General features: G+C 42.6%; 1 protein-coding gene across 1 annotated transcript in view; it reads right to left on the bottom strand.

The window, feature by feature from the left end:
• LOC126248111 (dystrophin-like) overlaps positions 1 to 14335 on the bottom strand; it is a gene marked incomplete at its 5' end in the record, with an annotated part of 304077 nt that overhangs the window by 184876 nt on the left and 104866 nt on the right. The gene's annotated exons all lie outside the window — the stretch shown is intronic.

The raw sequence follows: 14335 nt of genomic DNA, 5'->3' as shown, positions 1-14335 counted from the left end.
CTAAATTCAATGTGTTTGCAGTTTTCCCCCTCTTCCCACTCAGACGACATGCTCTAATAGTGGGGGAGGCGTGCAGGCAGGCGACAGAACTTCACACACGAGCGAAAGCAATGCAAACATGCACAGTTCTTGGCTGCTCCTAGTATAAATACCGAACCTGTTCCACTGGACTAGCAGTCTCAGCACTTAACGTACATATCGAGTAACACTGTTAAAATACTGTGCACGGACGACTCTGATAACTGGCAGAACGGCTAGCACCTCAAGAGGTCAACACATCACTGGGAAAGTCTTTCCCTCTAAGGCCACCCAGTGCGCCTACGTTTAGCAAACCAATTTGGATACCTGTATACACTTCCTGCTGCTGTCGTAGCGAGGTTGGGCGGTACAGTGACTACATGCAGGCTGAGCCAAATACGTGCCACTGCCGATTTCCTGCTTGGCATTTGTACCAAAGTGGACGTAGGGGCGTGAATCCCAAGTCGGATGACGACGGTAAGCTTGGTAAGTTCCGATCACACTTACTGTGGAGTCAAGTGGAACAATATTTCACACAATTTACCTCCCTTCGATCAAAATTTTGTTATGGTGCATTCGTTATTTTAAGCGGTTTTACAGGAGATTCGCTTCTTTCCTCAAGATAGTACTGTACTGCAGCTAACATTTTAAAAGTTTTTGCTTTTGTCAACACTTCTTTGAGAGTGCGATGTGTTAACGTCATTGGCTGTGCAAAATCTTTATTTGGTAATTATTGCATCACGACTAATAATACAACATAAGCCTGTTTCCTGCTAGTCCTTGTTGGTCTCGCGAGGTATGCTGGAGAAATCCTGTGAAGTTTGGAAGGTACGAGATAAGGTACCGGCAGGAGTAAAGCTATGACGGCGGGTCGTGAGCTGTGCTTGGATAGATCTGTAGAGCACTTGCTCGTGAAAGGTTTGAGTCCTGGTCAAGCGCAAAGTTTTAAATGCCAGAAAAGATTCGAAGGTTTCACCTTAGGATTATTTATAATTTTGATTTCCACACAATACTCGACACTTGCGGGTCAGCCCTTTGAGATCGGTTGCTCAAGCTGTATAGACCGATGCGACTTCTCGTGACAACGAGCAAATGGGAGCCTAGCTGCTACATCATATATTCGCAGATCGTAATGCTTAGAGAGGTAACTATGGATTTCAGACAAATCTGAACACACAAATTTATCGAGAGGAAGTAATTTTTGTAGAAGATAACGTATTAAGGGGTTAATAGATAGTAGAAAATCCTCTGTTTAGCAAAGTCATTTATGCTACTGGCCTGGAAGTGGAGCTGCAGACTTCTATAGTGTGAATCCCAGTCTTCATCTTCTCTATGAAATGATGCGTATGGTGGTGATGGATGCTTGTTCTGGCCTGATGAGCTGCTGTAGTATAAGCTGTTGATCCAGAGATTGCTTATGTAGTTGTTCTTGTCGTGCCTGGTACTGCATTTGAAGTTTCCGCTGTTACTGCCACAGTTTCATGAATTTATGGTCCACGATCACTGAAATTAAGTCTGATGCTCTACACACATGCGAAGTTCGAATCCTCGTCTCCAATATTACACCAGCTACGGTGCAACACGCTCTTTATGAGACAGAAAATTTGGATACTCGGTAAATACTTGAAAGTTCACAATTCCAGTCAGCATCAGATCTTCGTAAATTCTAAAACACGACAAGAGAATAATTCAAATAGTCCAGGGCCCAGCAAGTCCGTCAATAATCCATCCAACGGCAATCCAAAAATGTAGCCCAGTTGAACCCCGGCAAACAGCCAGGTCGCAAACGTACGGCGCAAGCGAGGTAGACACTTCAGTGCAGCACTATTCAAAGTGCCTTGCAGTGGCCCAGAGGCAGAGTTTTATCTCCGGCTCGACGTTAGCGCGCAGATGCCTCTTACCGGCCGCCAGAGGAGTCGTTGATAGCGCACATCGCAGGGTATCGACCTCGCTGCCGTATGCCAGAGAACCTGAGGCTCGCTATAAGGAATCTGCTGCTGCGCACCCAACTGACAAAAGTGCTTTATTACGACCACATGCGTCGTGTTACTTCTTTGAAAATGTGTATTAACTGCCGGAAAAGCACATTCCCGCACATCCGCACATATACGTGGGGGATAATGAAGGCCAGTCTACAAACATCTACAGGAAAATTTAGTGCGTGTGGACAGCCGGGGAAGAGAATCAACTGCCGCCAGCACAAAGGAACCACACGAGCACTTCGCTGAAATGATTTAAGGAAAACTGAAAACTCACTGTAAATAACCGTCACAGTTTCACCAAAAACCAAAATTGCGCGAACTACATACGAAAATAAAGAAAAGTAATACATAAAATGTACAATGGCTCAATTGCGTTTTCACTTTGGTTGTGAGGAGATGGTAGTATCTCGAGAAAGAAAACAAGACACTGCCATAAAAGTGACATACCTGTATCACAGAAAACACTATCTCAAATAAGACATGCTGTAGGAAAAAGAATAAAATACGCAATTCATCACATGTCTGCTTAAGTCAGTACGGCTAGACCTCCGGTGGACTGTGTTCTGCCCACGGGAGTGTAAAGAAAGTCAGTTTATTGTGGAATCAGCAACGCCGAGTTGGGCCAACTACCACAATCATAAGAAAATTGTGGAAGGAGGGCAGTTTGGTGGTGATGAGGTCTTGGCGTGGGGAAGCGACATTTCAGATGGACGATAGATGGACTGCAACTTCGTCGCTAATCAAAAAAATAGACGTTACATGCTTGAGCTGCATCCACATTTGCGGCTTCTTGGAGGTGTAACTGAAGAAGAGTACCTCTCCACCGACGAAACTCTGTATCGAGCTTATCTGCTACATGAATTCTTTAAAGAATTCATCGCACAGACTTGTCAATGAGGTCTTGGAATAGTTACAGTATTCAGTGGAGCTCATTTGGGATGCAGTAGAGAAATGAACTACATTCCGTCAATCGTCACCGCGGACGCTGGTCGCAGTGTTGTAATTATAACAGAAACATCGCAGAAAATTAGACGGTATGATACATACAGGCATATCATTTACATTGAGGAACACTAAATTCATGGCAAAGAGAGAAATATACTTCTCAGTATCAATGAAAGATGTCCTGCTAGTATTATTCTATCATTAAGAATTCTATAAAATTCTCTGGAATCAGCACAGAATATAGTACGGTTTGTTTTGCTATAAAAATTCTTCCTCATCCATTAGCATTCTTACAAGACATCCTCTGGTGCGGTGCAGAAAATTGTACAACCTTTCGAAGAAAAATTGCAAACAATCGGTATTAGATGTAAACTGAAGGTGGAGGGGGAAGAAAGAAAAGGAGAGGAAAGGAAAGGAAAGGGATTATCGATGTCGGCTGCACCGTGACTTCGGGCGGAATAACGGCGACGAGTAAAAATGTGTGCCACGCATTCATATTATGGGTATTGCATGCAGTTTGCTTTGAATCTACTACTCAGATGAACATTACGAGACTCCTAGGGAGAAAAGGTGATAATGATGTGTTATGGGTGTGATGTATAGTATTTTAAGACTACAGACGTGGTAATTGGAAGATCTCAGATAAAGACGATCACACACTAATCATCATATCCAGAGACAGGAACAAACAGCTGCCTGAGCAACAAGAGGTAAGTTTTTGAAAAAAGTAAAGGTAATTATTTTCCATAAAATAGTACGTCATTCATCTAGCAATATGCTTTCCAACCGGTAATCCTGAAATGTATTATGAAATGAAATATTTATTAAGGAGGATAAGAGTGATAGATATTACCAGAAGAACGGTTTAGGTCTGAATAACAACACGAACGGCAGATAAAGAGAACTTAGGCCTCTCAACTTAAATCCTCGAATTCCAGATGAGAAAAATAGTCGTAGTAGCCAGCTCCGACAGTTGTAAAATAAACCAGCAGAGTTTCAGCGAAAACACTGAGTGAGGTGGCGCTAGATTCGCATTCAAGCCAACGGAGTTCAAATCCCCCTCCGGACATACTTATTGCCGGCCGCGGTGTCCGAGCGGTTCTAGGCGCTCAGTCCGGAACCGCGCGACTGCTACAGTCGCAGGTTCGAATCCTGCCTCTGACATGGATGTGTGTGATGTCCTTAGGTTAGTTAGGTTTAAGTAGTTCTAAGTTGTAGGGGACTGATGACCACAGATGTTAAGTCCCATAGTGCTCAGAGCCATTTGAACCATTTTTTTGACATACTTATTTAAGTGCTCCGTTGTTTTCTTGAATCACTTGAGACGAATGCCAGCACAATTCATTTCAAAGGGCGACTAACTATTTACTGCCTAATTCTTGTACAAATCGAGCTTGTGATACGTGTCTGATGACATCGTCGTCGATGGGATGTTAAATCCTAATTTCAAACCTTTACAGAAGTAGACAGAAAAATATGCAAATGGCAGATACATTAAAGCTGGGGATGGACGAAGGGCTACCAGACCAGATCATCTTGATCCTTGCCATCTCTCATTATTTCTTCATGAATGATAATGAAAAATACAGATACCGACAATGCAGAAGCCATCAGGCAGCTTAAGTTAATGGGTATCACAAATAAATGGCGTATTTTAGTCAGTGCTATGTCATAAATCACAAATAAACGGATAATCACAATTAGCATGGTCTTGGCGTAACGGCAATAGACAGTAACAGTTGATCGCAGAAGTTTAACGGAAAGCAAAGTGTCGCTATTTTGCTTTTCTTCTTCTTCTTCTTCTTCTTCTGCTTTTACGGTCTCATTCGACCACTGCAGTGAATAATTTTCTCGTCAGCTTCTTGGACAGGTTTTCTTCCCGAATTACCCAGTATCTTTCCATTCGTTCCGATCTTTTTTGTCGTACCTCATTGTAAATACTCATTTAATTCCTTGTCGTTGGTCTATTTTTGGTTTAAATCTTATTTTTATGTTTTTCGGTTTCTTTAAATTTTCTGTTTTGTTTTACAAATCGCCCAGGGTTAATTCTAGCTCTTTCGTATCCTCCCTGATTTCCTTATCCATCCTACTTGTTCCTTCATGTTCTGAAGTTTCTCTAAAACTTTTCTCTGATTTCTAGAGTTGTCATAATGTGACAAAAAAAAAAAAAAAAAAAAAAGAGAGACAGAGAGAGAGAGAGAGAGAGAGATCCTTTTTCCGTACAGTACCTGTAATGGGCCCCAGCCCTGGAAAGAGTTTCACTTCCGTATGTCACCCCTGATTGAACTATCGTCATCGTCTTGTAATGTTTTAATTTAGTTTTGATTGATAGACAGTTTTTATTTTATGTGGACCATATTAATTTCTGAGCCGTTATAATTTTGTTAATTCTTACTTGCCATGTAGGTTTCTCTTCCAAACTGTATGTTGAAATTTCTCCTAGGTATTTAAATGATTTCACTGTTTTTATTTTCGTGATATTTACTGTTAATGTGGTTGATTACTAGTGGATCTGCTACCATTATATCAGTCTTTTCGAACGATATCTGGAGTCCTATTTTTTGTTCTTTATTTTGTAGGATTGTTACTTGATTTCTGGCTTCTTGAATGTTACCAGCCAGTAACGCAAAGTTCTCTGCGAATCTCAAGCAATTTAAGTTTATTTGGTCTTTCTTGGTTCCAGTTCTTAAGTTTTTAGGATTTTCCTTGTACCGTTCTCTCATCACGTATTCGAGTGCACAGTTGAAAAGTAAAGGCGATAAACCATCTCCCTGTCTTAACCCCGTTTTGATCGTAAATGGCTCAGATATTTCTCCTCTGAACTTTAGTTTGGATTTGGTGTTTGCTAGTTTATCATTTTTATTAATTTGGGATAGAGACCGAAATTCCTTAGTATATTCATCACTGTAAATTAGTGGATACAACAATAAGATTTTTTGAAGTCTGCAAAGATTATGACTTGTTTTTGTTTTCTTTTGTAGTAATCCATTACCAAATTCAAAGTGATTACCTGTTCTGGGAAGCTAACCCAGGGTAGAAATCCTCATCTTGGTATTCTCCTAGTTCCAGCTCAAATTGATCTATACAACGATTGAACAGAATGATTGACATGACTTTGTATGTTATATCCAAAAGGGAAATTTCTCGATTGTTGTCCCTATTTGATTTATCTCCTTTTTTGTGCAATGGATGGATTATGGCTATAGTCCAATTATAGCTGTAGTCCAATGTTCTTCTTCGTTCCAGATTTTCACTATGCACTCGTGTAATGGTGTCTTCGCCGGTTCTGCTGAATATCTACTCCTATAGTCTTTTTTTTAGTGTTTTTGTCCAGTTAACAAATTATGTTATTTAACCATAGTCGAAATCTGGAAACAATGAGTTGGAAAATTCCATACGATAATCACAAATTATATTCCTAAACGAGAATATCACAAGAGAGAGCACATTTAGTTAACTTAATATGAGCTCGGTAAACTGCAGATGTTGATTGGAAGATTCCGATGTGTGGCTTTCGTCTTAATTGGATACGATTTTATTGACCGATCTCACTGCCAAAACTTCTCGCGAAATATGTCGTAAGTATAACGAGTTCGTGTGAAATTTGCGGTAAGTGCGTGTACAGTGCATTGTTGTTGCTAATGATGATGGACAGAGAGGGAGGGGGAAGATGATAGACAGTGTCCCTCCATCGCTTCCCTTGCATCTGTAAATGTGGCTGCCTCTCTGAAACTCACTCGTCAGACAGTCATATCACTTACAGGTTTGGAGCGTGAGACACATTACCCCACGGAATTGCCCCGAAATGAGAGAATCAGAATCTGCGCCATGGTCTGCTGACGAAATTTTTCTCCATCTCATCTCCAATTCATCCTTGCCGAACACAGCAGTGGCCTGCGTAGTCGGCTTCGACAGGTCACCATGAGTTCGATTAGCTATAAAAAGTACTGGTGACAGTGCTAACATGCGTAAATTTCTTCACGAGTTTAATGTAAACTACTAACAGATTACAAGCGGATAATAGTTTTAATTTGTAGAAACTATCAACGTAGCGTATACTGTGCTGAGGGTAAAATAATCGTCCCCTCAGCTGCAAGCTTGAGGCGACGGTAAAGTTGAACTATCCGCTGTATTCGTTTTTCTCTGGGACCTAGTCCAGCAACGTCGCAGGGGAGCCACTGTGAAATTTCGGTGGAATGGAGTGGAGCCAGTGACAGTTTGTAATTTTGAGTCGGTATATGAAACGTACGTGAAAAGCATCACCTGGGAAAGGTAGCTGTGTGGGTTCGAGTCCTTGTCCGACACTAAGATGAAATTCGAAAGGGATAAAATACCTCCAACAACAATGCGTACACTTAGCCGAGAGGGAAAAAAATTAAATCTCAATATGTAAATGGCTCACAAATACTACCTATGTCAACTCTTTTTCTTTGGACAGAAAAGTAACTCTGCATAGGTAATCGATAGTAAGAGAACATTTCAGCCCGCAGTTCTCAGCTCAGTGCACTTTGAAGTACGAGCCCCTCAGCTGCAGAGCGTGTGCTGGTGCTATGCATTTTTGTGAACGATGAGGCAGCGCTGGGTATAAAATATACTCCGAGAGAGCCCCGTGGGGAAAGCTGTAGCTTCCAGCTGTCACTGCTAGCGGATAGTGATGCTCGTTACACGCTTCGTCCTGAATACCAAATTGAGGTAAGTTATTTAAGCTTAACACCAATTGACCGAATTACCAACATTCCGACGCGCATGCGGTAAACGAACAGTCGGCCGCTCGTTTTCCTTTTTTGCGTATGCTATTTTGACGCAATGATATCAGCGCCAGCATGTATCGAGAGAGGCGATAACATCTGCGATGCACCGCCCGTGGCGCCATCGCAAAAAAAAAGAAAAAAAAGAAATACGTTAAAACTGCAGTGCGCTACAGTTACAGCGGAAAATTTCCCTAGCAAAGAGTGTCTCTCGAAACTGAATTTTTTTTATATTTTTTTTCTCCACGGCTAGATTCCAACATAATTCTCTTTCAGCGATGCAAACATACTGCTGAACAGATTAAATGACTGAGAGGTAGCAACAGTATGTTGGTTGGCTGATTCGGGGGTGAGGAACAAACAGCGAGGTCATTGGTCCTATCGGATTAGGGAAGGAAGTCGGCCGTGCCCCTTCAAAGGAACCATCCCGGCATTTGCCCGAAGCGATTTAGGGGGAATCACGGAAAACCCAAATCAGGATGGCCGGACGCGGGTACAGTATGTGGGATTTACCGTACACCGCAACTACGACGCATTACATCCTTAATGGGCGTAGTCTGAAGGCAGGACATTAATAAATATGCGTGGGAGAAAGCATTTCCTTATTGAAATACAGTTATCTCTCTTCGTAAAAACAGCAAACAAAGGATAGAAATGAAGTTCGTTTCATCAGTTGTACATAGTGACTAATAACCTCTGCAACTGCCTTATAAAGATCAGCAACGCCTAACAATATGCAATGGCAGTTATACAGCGTATGCAGATTAAAGGTTTCTGTATACAATTCCCTTGCAACTTGGAATCTACACACAGATCAAGTGTCAAGCTTTCAAAAATACACCTTGCGTGGGACTGTGACTCACGTCTATCAGGAGCAGCTGTCTTTAATTCTGTCAGTGCAGCTCTACTCAGCGTGAGGAACACAGTCTTGCTAGTAGAAACCGCAAAGACCGAGCCGCTGCCTGACCAACCACCGCAACAACGTTGTCCGCGCTTGGTTTCCTAAATCACTTAAGCCAAACGTCGGAAGGCTTCCTTCGAGACCACGGGCGCTCTCCCACAACTGATCTAATGAACCACTGTCTAATGAAGTCTCTCGATGGGGCATTATACTCCTTCCTTTCTCAACAGTTACTTCATTCTTGTGTGGGTTCTGTTTATATCCCATCGGCGACAAGTTACTGTCAAGATGAAGGGAATTATTCGATTTAGCACGGAATCAAAAGCGGCCTGGCCTTCCTTTCCCCTACAAATTCAGCTTTATATTTGTCTGTCAAAAACAACAGTTCACGTAAGTTCACATATATGGTAATGATTATGACAAAATATTTCTCGCGATGGCTTTCACGAATAAAAAACTTCTTACTAGCAAAGTGTCGTCGCTCCTACGTAAACACGAAGGGGATTCAAAAAGTAAGATACTAGTGCACATGTCGTTCCACGCTACGACCCTCGCCAAATAAGGGTGGTGCATGTTCTGGGATTCTGCATCACAGTATAGCAGCAGCTGTAAACGCACTCCAAAGTTCAAGTAAGCGGACAGGACGATTGTTGCTGGCAAAACCTCTAAACTGTACACAGATTCACAGTGAAATTATGGTGGTATACGGACCAAATGCGTTACCGCCTCCAGCCATAGTAAAACGATGCCAACAGTTTGCCTAAGACCGCTAGGGCGTGGGTGGTTCTGATCGGGAAGAAGGGCATCGACGTCGACCACAGACAATAATTTTCAGACAATCGAGGAACTGACTCGTAGCAGTCGCACATTTTCCATGACGACGACGCTCACAAAGCGTTACGACCGTTCTTTGTCAAGACTTGGTGTCTATGTTGAAAAATGTAAATCCATCTTGGGGACAGAAGCGTGGGACAGTGGCTGGTTGATGAATTGTAATAATACTGTACCAATAATCATTATTTTGGTATTATTTTATTAGGCAACAACTTTAAAAGTGCCAATAAAGTCATATTCAAGCTTGTCGCGTGAATAACACCAACTATCACTCGCGCACATATTAGACAAGGCACCAATATTCCTATCTCGTTCCGTAGATATCCAAACCAAAGAGAGAAATCACTTCTCAAGGCACCAATGTTCGTATTTGGTTTCGTACATATCCGAACTTTAGTTCGGATATCTACGAGGAGACCACAGGCGATCTCCCACAACTGAGCTAATGATATCTATGGAACCAGATACGAATATTGGTGTCTTGTCTTACACATGCACGAGTGATACTTGGTGTCATTCATGCGACAGGCCTGAAGATGACGTGATTGGAACTTCGAAACTGGTTGCCTAAGGCTGCGGTCACAGTGGCTCCGATATCGATGGATTCCGTCGACGACCGACATCGGCCGGAGAGGGCCGATGTTTTGGAATCAGTACGCCACTACATGCGCGGTCACACTATAGCCGATCTTGTCTCTCGAACGTACAGGCTTCGGACGACAATCCGTGAAATTCAAATTAGTTTGTTTTCTTCGGTCAGTTTGACCGACGTTCTCGCACACGAAATATCGAGCGTGAGAAACTGATACGTTTAGTGGTGGTGGTGGTAAGTTCCTATGGGACCAAACTGCTGAGGTCAACGGTCCATAGGCTTACACACTACATAATCTAACTTAAACTAACTTACGCTATGGACAACACACACACACCCATGACCGAGGATGGACTCGAGCCTCCGACGGGGGGCGCCGCGCGAATCGTGGCAAGGCTTAGTACAAATGAAGCCTGAGTTTGTGGTATCCTGAGGATGAAAATATCATAATCGTGTTAGAGTTCGGAATCTATGGACTGAAAGCGCAGGTTTATTCGAAACTTCAAACCGGCAAAATCTTTATTGCATATTTTAGGCACAGATTACAACCTCGAGAAATAATTTGTTCAAGTGAAAAGAGGGGCGTGTCTTAAATGCCTATAGCTACTGTACTGGATATTTTTTGTGGTAGATTGTCATTAATTGTCTACAAATTATTATTAGTGCTTACTGGCGTTTTATGCCAGTAGGGTACAGATTCTGTTAATATGGAGTGGTTTGCAAATGTGGTGTACGGTATGTATTTCCACTTCAAAGTGCTTTAGATTTTTAGAGTTTCTTATGCTACATTTCATGCTTGCCTTTCGCTCGTGTGCTAAATGACAAGTCACTGAAGGTTAACTGACGTACGTCTGCACAGCTTTAAATAAATACAGCGGAACAGAGTTTTATAACTTGCTATAACGTTCAAGGTTACCACGAATTATCTCGAGTATGTGACAGGACGTTACTCCCGTCATCTCACATATTCGTAAAATTTGTCTGGTTATTCTGATAACTGAGGACAGAGTGTACAGTACTAGCCACGTTCTTTACGTGACAGGAAGGCTCATTCAAATGCATTTGGCGTCTCTTTAATACTGAAGCGGCTATGCATCACTCGCATCCAAGCACAGACGTGCCGTGGTATCCACCCGACCCTAAGAGGTTAAAATCTAACCTACTTCATACATAAAATATAGTCTAATCTAACCTCCTTGACCCTGTCAAAAACTGACGAACGAGATCGGATGCACTATGACCACGCTGTCGGCCTATGTTATCGGGCGACCCCTGGCGATAATGTCTGACGACCGTTGTCGGTGCCATTGTGAACGGAGCTTAATAAAACAATATCAAAATAACGTCTGTTGATACAGTGTTATTACATGTTGGAAAATAGTGTCACGTATCTTTGTAAACTGGAAGTGCAGTACAATTCTCAATAACTTATTTTCTGAAGTCCCCCTGTATCGAGTTTTCGACCCTAGGTTCCGCTTCACCACGACGGGATAAAAACGACACAAGGAAGGCACCTCTAAGCCACACTGCTTCAGCACGCTGGCAGGTCAAATGCGCCCCCATGAATCATGAATAATAAGCCGGCGGCGGAGCAGCTGTTGCGGCAGAAATCGGATCCGCTTGCAGAAATCCCGCCGGCGCGCCGTTTAGGCCAGCCGGTCGCCTGGCCAAAGTAATAACGGCCCGCTGCTTAAGGTGGATAAATGGTTCGCTAAGAGAACGCCGCAAGCCGCACCAATTCACATCGGTTGCCTGGATTCGCACGCATTTGGGGACCGTACGTTCTGATTCTTATGCCACATATACATATATCCTCAACAAGCCAATGTACGGGATACAATATACTAATACTATCGATTTGCTTTCCTATTCCATTCGTGTGACGAGCGAGGGAAAAAACTGTTTATATATCTCCGTACGCTCCCTAATCTCTCTTATCACATTCTCATCATCCCTACGAGAGATATAGGTTGGTGGCAGCATAATGGTCGCACAGTCGTCTTTCGTGTTTTTTAATTTATTGGCTTTTGGTTTCATGACCATACAGCCAATAATAATATATACATATTAGTACCAATTATTAGTTTTGACTATTAAATATGTACAACACCTATGTCCACTTATACAAAAGAGGTAGAGTTTTTATAAAATTTGTATGCTCATTTATGTACAAAAATGTAAATTAAATTATTCAGCTACAAAAATGTACTACTTTTTCAACTAAAAACATGTACGTATTGACTACACTTTGTGTGTCCGGTTTGTCTTCTGACGTATTGGGTGTTTGTAGTCTGTCCGCCAGGTATTGCGATTCCCTCCGAGTGGCTGCACTCACGTATGGTCTCGTGTTGCTAGTCTCTTCTGAACAAAGGAACGCACTTGCCCTACAGACAGGATTTCGAATTTGCCGTGGCTGGTCATACGGAGTCTGATAATTCCTTGAGGGCTTTGTATATGAGTTTATACACCCTAACGTCTGTTGTTCCCAGTGGAGGCCTTTGTACCCCATAGCACTCAATCTGTCCTGCCTGTCTTTTCGGGACGTCATAATATTTATGGTTCATATCTTCTTCTTCTCCACAACTACAAGAGGGTTGTCGATCAGTCCCAAGCAATTTAAGTGGTTTTTTTTTTTTTAAACGACCATGACTGAATTTTATTCGAACAATAGTTATATAATGTTCTTGACACTGTGTGCTTCATACACCAAGGAGGTGTATCGCTCTATAATGTATCCCTTTGTTATTGATTCTTCTTCTCCATTCCTCGTTCCACCTCATTCGCATCGTCGTTTAAGGTCTGTGTGTGGTAACTTCGGACGACATGGCGTTCCTAAAGCTGCGCCTTGTTCAGCCAGCTGGTCGGGCTCTTCGTTGCCGCGTGTGCCGCTGTAGTCATGGATCCAGATTAATAGGTCTTCTAGTTCCTGATTGTATAGCCGACTGACGTCCTGTATCATTTCATAAGCGACTAGGTTGTTGTGTCGCTGAGTAATATGGTCTTTCAAGATCACGAATGCTGCCAGGGAATCGTTTAAGGTAATAATTTTGCCCTCAATGCCGCTTCCTGCGTACTTAAGTGCCTCTAAAATGGCTACTAGCTCTGCTATCACGATAGACATTTCCACAGGTAATTTACGACATCCCTAAGCTTGTATTGTCTGATCTACGAATGAACATTCGGTGCCGTTTGCATTTTGGCCCCATCTGTATAAAGCATTTGGGCGTCCTTTTTGTGCCGTAAGAGTTCTTGTGTCGTCTTGACATGCTTCGCAGGGTTATCATAGGTATCATTCATATCGTTTACTTTGGTTGGTTTGAAGGATATATGATAAAATTTGTGGCACGGTAGAGCTGTGTGCGCATCACTCTATGCTGAAGTTATTCTCCTTCAAAGTAACCTAGAACATGTGTCGGAGCTTGTTGATCTAATAGCGACCGGTAGAATAATCTATCGTAAACGTCCGGATACAGTCCGGAACCGCGCGACTGCTACGGTCGCAGGTTCGAATCCTGCCTCGGGCATGGATGTGTGTGATGTCCTTGGGTTAGTTAGGTTTAAGTAGTTCTAAGTTCTAGGGGACTGATGACCACAGATGTTAAGTCCCATAGTGCTCAGAGCCATTTGAACCATTTGAAACGTCCGGATATTCTGCACACCCAACGATCTCGTAAAGTGGTTCCGTTTTAACAAGGACTCGGATGCGACATAATGCCGTCTAGGTTTAGTGGTTATTCTAATGTCTCCCATAAAAGTCCGCACCTCGTGGTCGTGCGGTAGCGTTCTCGCTTCCCACGCCCGGGTTCGATTCCCGGCGGGGTCAGGGATTTTCTCTGCCTCGTGATGACTGGGTGTTGTGTGCTGTCCTTAGGTTCGTTAGGTTAAAGTAGTTCTAAGTTCTAGGGGACTGATGACCATAGATGTTAAGTCCCATAGTGCTCAGAGCCATTTGAACCATTCTCCCATAAAAATACGTTTGTTGTGTCGATTTCATCTAGTACTTGCAGACCCACAGCAGATGTATGCATATTGAGGTATGGGCGGGTAAGTGCTTGATAAATGCTGACAGACAAATAGGGGTCTGCTCCCCACGCAATACTCCTAACAGCTCATAGGATATTTATTGCCCTTTCGCGTTTTTGTGTTCCCTTCAAACATGTGGACCTTAAATGCCAGTTTGTGGTCTATTTACAAGCCTAAATACTTGACAATTTTCTTGACTGGAAATTTATATGAGCCTTTTTTTTTCAAGCATGCACATTCGTGTCTGGTGAATAGGCAGATGGAAGTCTTACTAGGAGATATTTCAAATGAG

Source organism: Schistocerca nitens, chromosome 3, assembly GCF_023898315.1.
Source record: "Schistocerca nitens isolate TAMUIC-IGC-003100 chromosome 3, iqSchNite1.1, whole genome shotgun sequence".
NCBI classification, from domain to species: domain Eukaryota; kingdom Metazoa; phylum Arthropoda; class Insecta; order Orthoptera; family Acrididae; genus Schistocerca; species Schistocerca nitens.
Note: the sequence above shows the minus strand (reverse complement) of the source record. Positions and strands in the feature narration are given on the sequence as shown.